This window comes from Euprymna scolopes, chromosome 40, assembly GCF_053919585.1.
Source record: "Euprymna scolopes isolate OS-2025 chromosome 40, ASM5391958v1, whole genome shotgun sequence".
NCBI classification, from domain to species: domain Eukaryota; kingdom Metazoa; phylum Mollusca; class Cephalopoda; order Sepiida; family Sepiolidae; genus Euprymna; species Euprymna scolopes.
In genome coordinates, this window is record NC_136521.1 from 24,236,014 (window position 1) to 24,243,950 (window position 7,937).

Below are 7,937 nucleotides of genomic sequence, written 5' to 3' on the forward strand. Positions count from 1 at the left end.
AGGGGTCAGAATATCAAGGCTTTTATCTGAAGCTAAAATAAACGTGAGTGGCTTATCATTTATGGCCTTTTGAACATCCGAAAGGGTGATTAGGAAATTAAAATAACCGACTTTGACAGACACTGTTTAACAGTCTTAATCAATCTTTCCCATTCCAAGCAGAGTAAAGGGGAATGGTATAATGAACAATAGTAGTTGATTTGAAATGTTCTTTAAATACGTCGGAGACAAATACGTCTTACAATATAATACCTGACGCCAAAAATGATTTAGCATTGTCGAAATACAGATGGGTGGGCACACCAAATAAGTTGGTGAACCTAATAAAAGCTAATAAGAAAGAGCGTGTGCTCATGTCTGGTAGTAATTCCAGATGTATAGCACGCAAGCATGAGCTTGCGTGCTATACATCTGGAATTACATACAAGTAAGCAATACAAGTAGAAACATACATACAAGTAAGCAATACAAGTAGAAACATACATTTTGATGTCCTGATTATTATTTTTGACAAAATAATGTCCAGTGCTAGTATTGAATTATGATCGCAGATGAACTGAAAAAAAGGTATTGGTGCCCTGATGTATGCAGACAGAGGGAGACTACTGCTCTGTGGTCATTTTCCTGCGAAACTACATGGCCATCAACCCACCTGGTTACCATGTGAAGTCGAGACATTGGCTATTGCTGCAGCAATCAAACATTTTGGCCCATATCTGATTCAGTCAAGACATCATCCTGCCGTCCTCACCGATAGCAAGCTCTGTATTAAAAGGTTGGATAAAATTTACCCTATGTAAATGCAGGTGAGACCCAGAGGAGGCCTTGCCAGGTAGAGAATTGATTCTCTTACATATAATACAGCTGCGAAGAACAGATTTCACCGCTTGTCTCCAACCCCTCCCAAGCTTTTTGTTCGTAAAAATTGTCAGTACCTCTTCCTTTTAGGATTTACCATCAATGGCTCAGTAACCTTTCTCTTACGGAACGACCGCCGTAGTTCAGGTGTTCATTGAGGAGGTTCAAGATCAAAAGTTTCAAACACAGTGTCTATCGGCTCATCTTTCAATGGTGACGTTTGTGGGTATATGTTGGTCCTTGGATGATATATACCATGTCACTGACTCTTAGTAATTGTACCCACCTCCCAGAATGATGTGTTGTTTTTATATTTTTTGAAAAACACTCTTTCACCTGGTATGAAACGTTTACTGGGTACACAAGTGGTCACTAGTGGCCTCGACTGTTTGGAGCTTGTCAAAACGGATATCACTTTCCGCGCAAACATCATTTCTGCAGATGAGACTGCTGTTGGTGTGTTCGGGTTGGGTGTAATCCTATACATGTGTAGAAATTATTGAAGTGCTTCATCTGTTGGGATCCCTTGAGCCTTCTTAGGTTGTTTTAGCTTGGGGAATTCTTTTGGTGCAGTTTTTTAGCTTCCAGCTTTGCAGTTTCGTTTTTTTTTTGCCTCCTTTGGCAGATTCCGTAGAAGGTTTCTTCTCTGTATCTGCAAATTGGACGTTTCGTTTCTTCTTGAAAATGGGCAGAGTGTTTTCTTTTAGTTCGAATCTTTCTATAGCCTTTGTACATTTTCCTAGTCCTAGTGAGAATACTTCTAGAAATTCCACTTTTAACTTGTCCTTCAATTGTTGCATTTCCGAAGATGAGTCTTCTACCCTATGACAGAATTTATTCATAGGTTGTTCCCACAATTCGAATTGCTCCATCCAATCAGTACCAAACAGGTTTTCCTATGTACACACACTTTCACTTTTTTAGTAACACCATTTAAGGTCACCAGGAGTGTGAGCTAGCCCTCAAATTCCACTTTATTGCCTGTCACAACTCGAGCTGATTTGTTCGTCTTCCGCATAGTTAGTTTCCTTAGCCTTTTCCATGTCTTAAGGTTAATGATGGACAGATCTGATCCAGAATCCAATTGTAGATGCACAGTTTTATTTGCGATGTTAACTTTGACATATTTGTGCCAGTTCTTATCCGAATCCAAGTCGAATCTAGTCTGTTGGACGCTGTTCTTGTCCTTGTTCTTCCTGCACTGGGTCGCTTTGTGGCCCTTCCTGCCACATTCGTTGCAGTACTTATGTTTGTAAAAACATTGACTCGACCAATGTTTCTTGCCACAGCGATAGCACGGGCTTGTAGGGGATCTGGGTCTTGTGACTGGGTGGTACTTATTAGGTGTAGCCTGAGTGTTCTTACTTCCAGCTTTGCTTTTTCAGAGTATTTTTCCGGTTTGAAGATCGTCCTTTTAATGAATGTTGCGCCTGACTTCTCGACGTGTCTCGAGTTGTTCTTTATGCAGACTACCCGTTGACAATCCTCGGCCAACATCTGGAGGGTGAGGCCCTGTTTGCTCTCAGGTCTAGAGAGAACACATTGTCTAATCTCAGCGTTTTTGGAGGAGACTAGACCCTGCACAAAAATTAAACACTTGAAGTCATCTGCCAATAAGTCAGATAGACGGAAATCATTGCAGTGTTTATTTACCATGAAGGTTAGGTAATCGTCATCGTCACTTTTTTGCAGATTCAAGCACTTCCATCTTCTATGAAAGAGCATAGAATTCGGGCTAGACAGTTTGGATAAAAGTTTGACCACTTCAGAAAATTCCAATTCACTTGTCTTCCTGGGGAGAATATAATCCACAAACTTGCTATGTTCTGTAGTCCCTAATTTCCTCAAAAGTAGGCAAACTTTCTTAGCGTTGCTCCACTCTTGACAATTCACAGTGAATAGGTCCTCATATCTTCAATAGAAAGTGTCAAACGTCCCATTCACCTCCGGTTGGTAGCTGAACATTTCTATGGTGTTCCATATTGTACTTTGGGAAAAAGCAAAACTGTCGTCCCTGTGCTCCGTTCTATCAAATATTTTTAACAATAGCTCTTATTGTCTCTGTTGTTGGAGTAACATTTTCTCCTCCAACGCTTGTTGCCTTTCTTGAAATTGTAACTGGAGCTGTTTATCACGTTCTTTTAAATTTTCCTCTTTCTGCTGCTGGTTCATCTAAGCCTTGATTAGCTGTATTAATACTGCTTTAACATCCTCCATTTTTTAATGGCTTTTCCAAACGCACGAAAAAAAATTTATTTCCATTGTTGACTGGAGAAGAGAGATAAAATAATAAAAAAAGAAAATGTTGTTTCCTTGAGTGTGTGCATATAAAGAGGAAGCAATGTATCCCTTACTTCTTGGTAAAAACCTTATAGATAACCCAACATGAGGGTGAATAAAAAAAAATTTTACTTGCGAAATAAAGACAAAAAAAATGTACTGTGATATCATACAGTTGCAAAAGAATAAAAATAATTATGGAATTGTCTGGCAGTTAACCAAAACGACTGTGTTTTTGGAGTTTTTTTTTGGGGGGGGGAGTTGTCTCTACGTGGAAGAAAAAAAATTTCCACTTTAGAACTGACAATTAAAAACAGAATATTTCAGAAAAAAAATCTTTCTTTTAGTCCAAGTAAAACGAAAAGGAAAAAAAGAAACATTTCTCTCTCGTTAAAATAGTGCATAAAGTTAGCAGCAAAAAAACAAAGGCAAAAAAGAACTTTTCACTTCATTTGAAAAATGTTCAGATTTGCATAAGAATAAATCATAGACAGTTATAATAGAGTTGTTCTCGCAGTGAAATTTGGGTCAACATTTTCCTCTTTTTTCTTTTTTCTTTAAATAAGCAACCAAATTAATTTTTAAGCATTACAAAAATGCATTTCGTACAGTTCTTTTCAACTTAAATATAGAGACAAAAAGATTAACTTACAATTTAGTTGATAACTTTGCCCTATGTTCGTTTTCTTTTTTTTTTTTAGAACGTAATTGCCAGCTGGCTTCTTAGTTTGTAAATCTGAAGTTCTTTTGAAGTCAATTAGAATTTTTTTTTGTGGAGTTAACCTTTGTGAAAGTCGAATCCGTCGTCGCCAGTTGTTATGGGATTAAATGGTAATAAGAACGAAGGAACACAGGACTTTTAGGAAAACGCATTTATTCACATATATTACTGGCAAAGCAAGCTGAGCAATACCATTCCTCAATAGTGGGGGGGGGGAACATGGCCGCGTGCCAATCTCAGACTGCTGGGCACCGGTACTCGATACCGGAAGTGACGTCACGAGATAGTCCATTAATCCCAGGAGGGGCGTCTCCAACATAATCCAATTCCAAGGAAAAAGCTTCATTTTGCCTATGAGGAAAAAAGCAACAATTTAGCTCTCAATACTTTAGTGTCATAATTTGTCACCGAAACTTAAAACTTTTTCAAAGACATTAAACGTCTTAGATAATGTGGAGAAATCAGATATTTTAATTGGTAAATGACTCTCGTCTAAACTATCTTCATCCGAGAACATACATGTTACGATTTTTTTGTTATTGTTGTTAAGACAGGGTAAGGGAGATATGGGCCAGCAGATGTTAACTTAATTAAGCTAATCTGGTCCACAGATCCAAAATTTGAACACTTGTTCAAACTTAGAGGTTAAAAGATCTGCCGGATTGTCTAGCAAAAGAACATATTTGAATATAGGAGCTACCCCACATTTAAGGCTAACCTCCTCCATAGATTTATTTATATTTGATATACAATTTTCCACAAAAATATTCTTTTTCATTTAAAATCCATGACAGGGCTACTTGTGCATCAGACATAAGAAAAAATGCTTTGATATCAACTGGCATTAATGCCTCCAACCAATACTTTTTCTTATAAAACGAGAGGAAAAAAATAGAAGTCTCCCATGAAATTGAACATTCCCCAAATTATATTTGCATATTATCTGAACTCAAAAACACACGGCTTTTTTTTCTTCTTCTAACGTATGCATTACTTCTAGCTAGTCTAAAGTTAAGACGTAACCCTAAAGGTATTAACCAGATTTTTAAACGAGTTAAAAATAACCAGTCTTTCCAATTTGATAAAAGTTCCATTATAGCATATTTATTATGGGGTGGAGTTGGAACAGTCGAACATTCTAGCTCGAGGTAGATAAAGGCAAAAAGTATCCATGCATTAACATGGGAGGGGAAACTATCTTCAAGTACTACCCTAAGCTGGGAATGGGGCAACGGACTTATACTAAGTAGATATTAATAAGTCCTTCTCACTTTTTTTTTTTAATGGAGAGTAGATAATGCATGTGGATGTGGTACCGGCAGCTCCAGTAACTCTCGCTTCTCCTTTTTTGTCCTTCAGTCCTCATTTCCAATGAGTAATTTTTCTGACAAAGGGTGAAGAAAAAGCTGCTTTCCAGGTCGGTAGTACTTTGTAAACAGTAGCCTGAGATGTCGGAAAATTTCTGTTTCTATGTCTATCCTTGTGGTCATGTCACTAGTAAGGGTGCTGGAGGTAAACGTTTCATCTGGGCTGACGTTACCTGCCTGATAGTCAGGGACCCGAACCTTGGATTAACCACTAAGGAGGCTGTCTTATCAGCAGGTGCAAAGTACCAGGGCTGCTGTATTGCCATTTGGTGAATGGATTCTGGACCATACAGTAGCTTCTGGTAGGGCCTCTCGATGCCATACTAGTGGGTAATTGTTATGGCTTTACCTTATCATGTGCTACAAAAAAAAAAAAAATTTCTTGTCTTTTTCTCTCTTACTTTCCTTCTCTGTCCTGCTCCAACCAAGTCTACTGACCTGCTCCACAAATCCCAAAACCTCAACATGACAAATCTAAAAAAAAAAAAACATGAATAAACCTAGAACCCCATCCTCCAACGTAGACCCCTACTACCAGGTCTCCTTCTCCAACATCAGGGGTCTACGTTACAACCTTCAAGAGGTTGAAACACAATTACAGGAGACAAAACCGGACATATTCTTTCTAAGTGAAACTGGCATACCACTTCCCTAGACGAATTCATAATTAAAGGATACTCTAACTTAACATCTAAATCTGACCCCCAAGATCGCCATGGGCATGGAATATGTGCCTACATCAAAGATGGCTTTCCGTGTGGTAGGGATATCTCCAGAGAAGACCCTAATTTACCTTATATGTGCTTTCGGGTTGCACTAGCTTACACCACTGCATTTATATTTGCCCTCTATCGCCCCCACAACAGTGGGGTTACTATCTTTAAGAGCATATCTGAGAAAATTGACCACGTCCAGTCTGCTCATCCTTCGGCTAACATTCACATTTGCGGTGACTTCAATGTCCATAATATGAAATGGCTGACCCACTCAAATAAAACCGATTACGAGGGGAGGTTCTGTCATGATTTTGCCACTGCCTATGACCTCACTCAGAATGTTCACGAACACACCCGTGTGCCCGATACTACCGGTCAGTATGCAAGCCTTCTAGACCTTTTCCTCATAACTTCCCCTGAGCTATGTTCATGTTCCGTTCTATCTCCTCTGGGATCCTCCGATCAATCTGTTGTAGAAGTTAAGATAAAAACGAAATGTAATAAGTCTTCAGACGTACCTCTCCACCGTACTGTATATTGATACTCTATGGCTGACTGGGATAGCTTCCGTACATTCATATCTGACCTACTTCTGCATTCCATGTTTAAAAAGGAGGTGTCCTTTATAGTATCAGACCTGACCGAATTGTTAATTGTAGGCATAGATCGATTCATACCATCCAAAAATTCCAACAAAAACCTAACAGCCAGCCATAGTTCTCCCCAGAATATGCTGCTGCCATCGCGCACAGAAATCACTTTTTCCATAGCTACCAACATAATGGATGTACTGAGACTAAAGCTGCTTTCAGGACTACCAGCAACCACTGTAAAAGAGTAATAAAAAATGCAAGAGAGCTATATTCTCAGTTTGTTAAATCCAAAGTAGCTGAGCAGCGGCTTAGTTCCCACCAGTTCTGGCAAATAGCAAACAGGATCCTGAACAGAAGCGTGCGTTCTATCCAAACCATCATCAATGGTCATCTCGTCAGCATCAGACAAGGCCAAACTATTTGCCAAGAACTTTGCAGCTAATTCTACCCTATGCGACGAAGGCCATCAACTCCCCATATTTCTCCTATAACACAGAACACGCTAAGTAACATACAAATATCTGTGCGTGAGGTCACCAAGCTAATCAAGAACCTTGATTCCAGTAAAGCAACTGGCCCTGATGGCATTCCAGTTATAGTGCTGAAAAAGCTCCAACCAGAACTTGACCCCATACTTACAAGACTGTTTAAGCGTTGCCTTAAGGAGAAGTGCTTTCCAACACCCTGGAAAACTTCATCAGTATGCCCTGTTTTAAGAATTCAGGTGAAAAGTCATCTCCCTTTCAGTACAGACCAATAAGTCTCCTGTGTGTCATGAGTAAGTTGTTGGAATCCATATTAAATAAAGAAGTAGTCAACCACCTCAACAGAAACAACCTTCTTAGTGACATGCAATATGGTTTCCACTCTGCAAGATCTACAGCAGATATGCTAACGGTTATATCTCATAGGATTAGTGAATCTCTTGACAAAGGCTTCCTTTCCAGGGCAATTGCTCTTGACATATCGAAGGCCTTTGATAAGGTATGGCATAAGGGCCTACTTCATAAGATTTCTAGCTATGGTATCACTGGAAATGTTTTCTCAATCATTAAATCATTTCTCTCCGATAGGTTTATAAGAGAAGTGGTTGATGGGCAGAAATCAGAGGCCCACAGTATTAATGCTGGAGTCCCTCAGAGGTCCATCCTGGGCCCAATTCTCTTCCTGATCTACATCAATGATCTCCCAAAACACATACTTAAATCATTTGTTGACATCTATGCTGATGACACTACCATCTATGGCAACACATTAAGGGCCGTAAAAGACAAAGTTCTCTCTAATTCTCTCTCCTCTAATCTTGAGCGCGTGGTACAGTGGGGGAAGAGGTGGCTGATTACTTTTAATGCATCCAAAACCAAGCTTCTATCTTTACATCATCAACGCTCTGATCCCCATC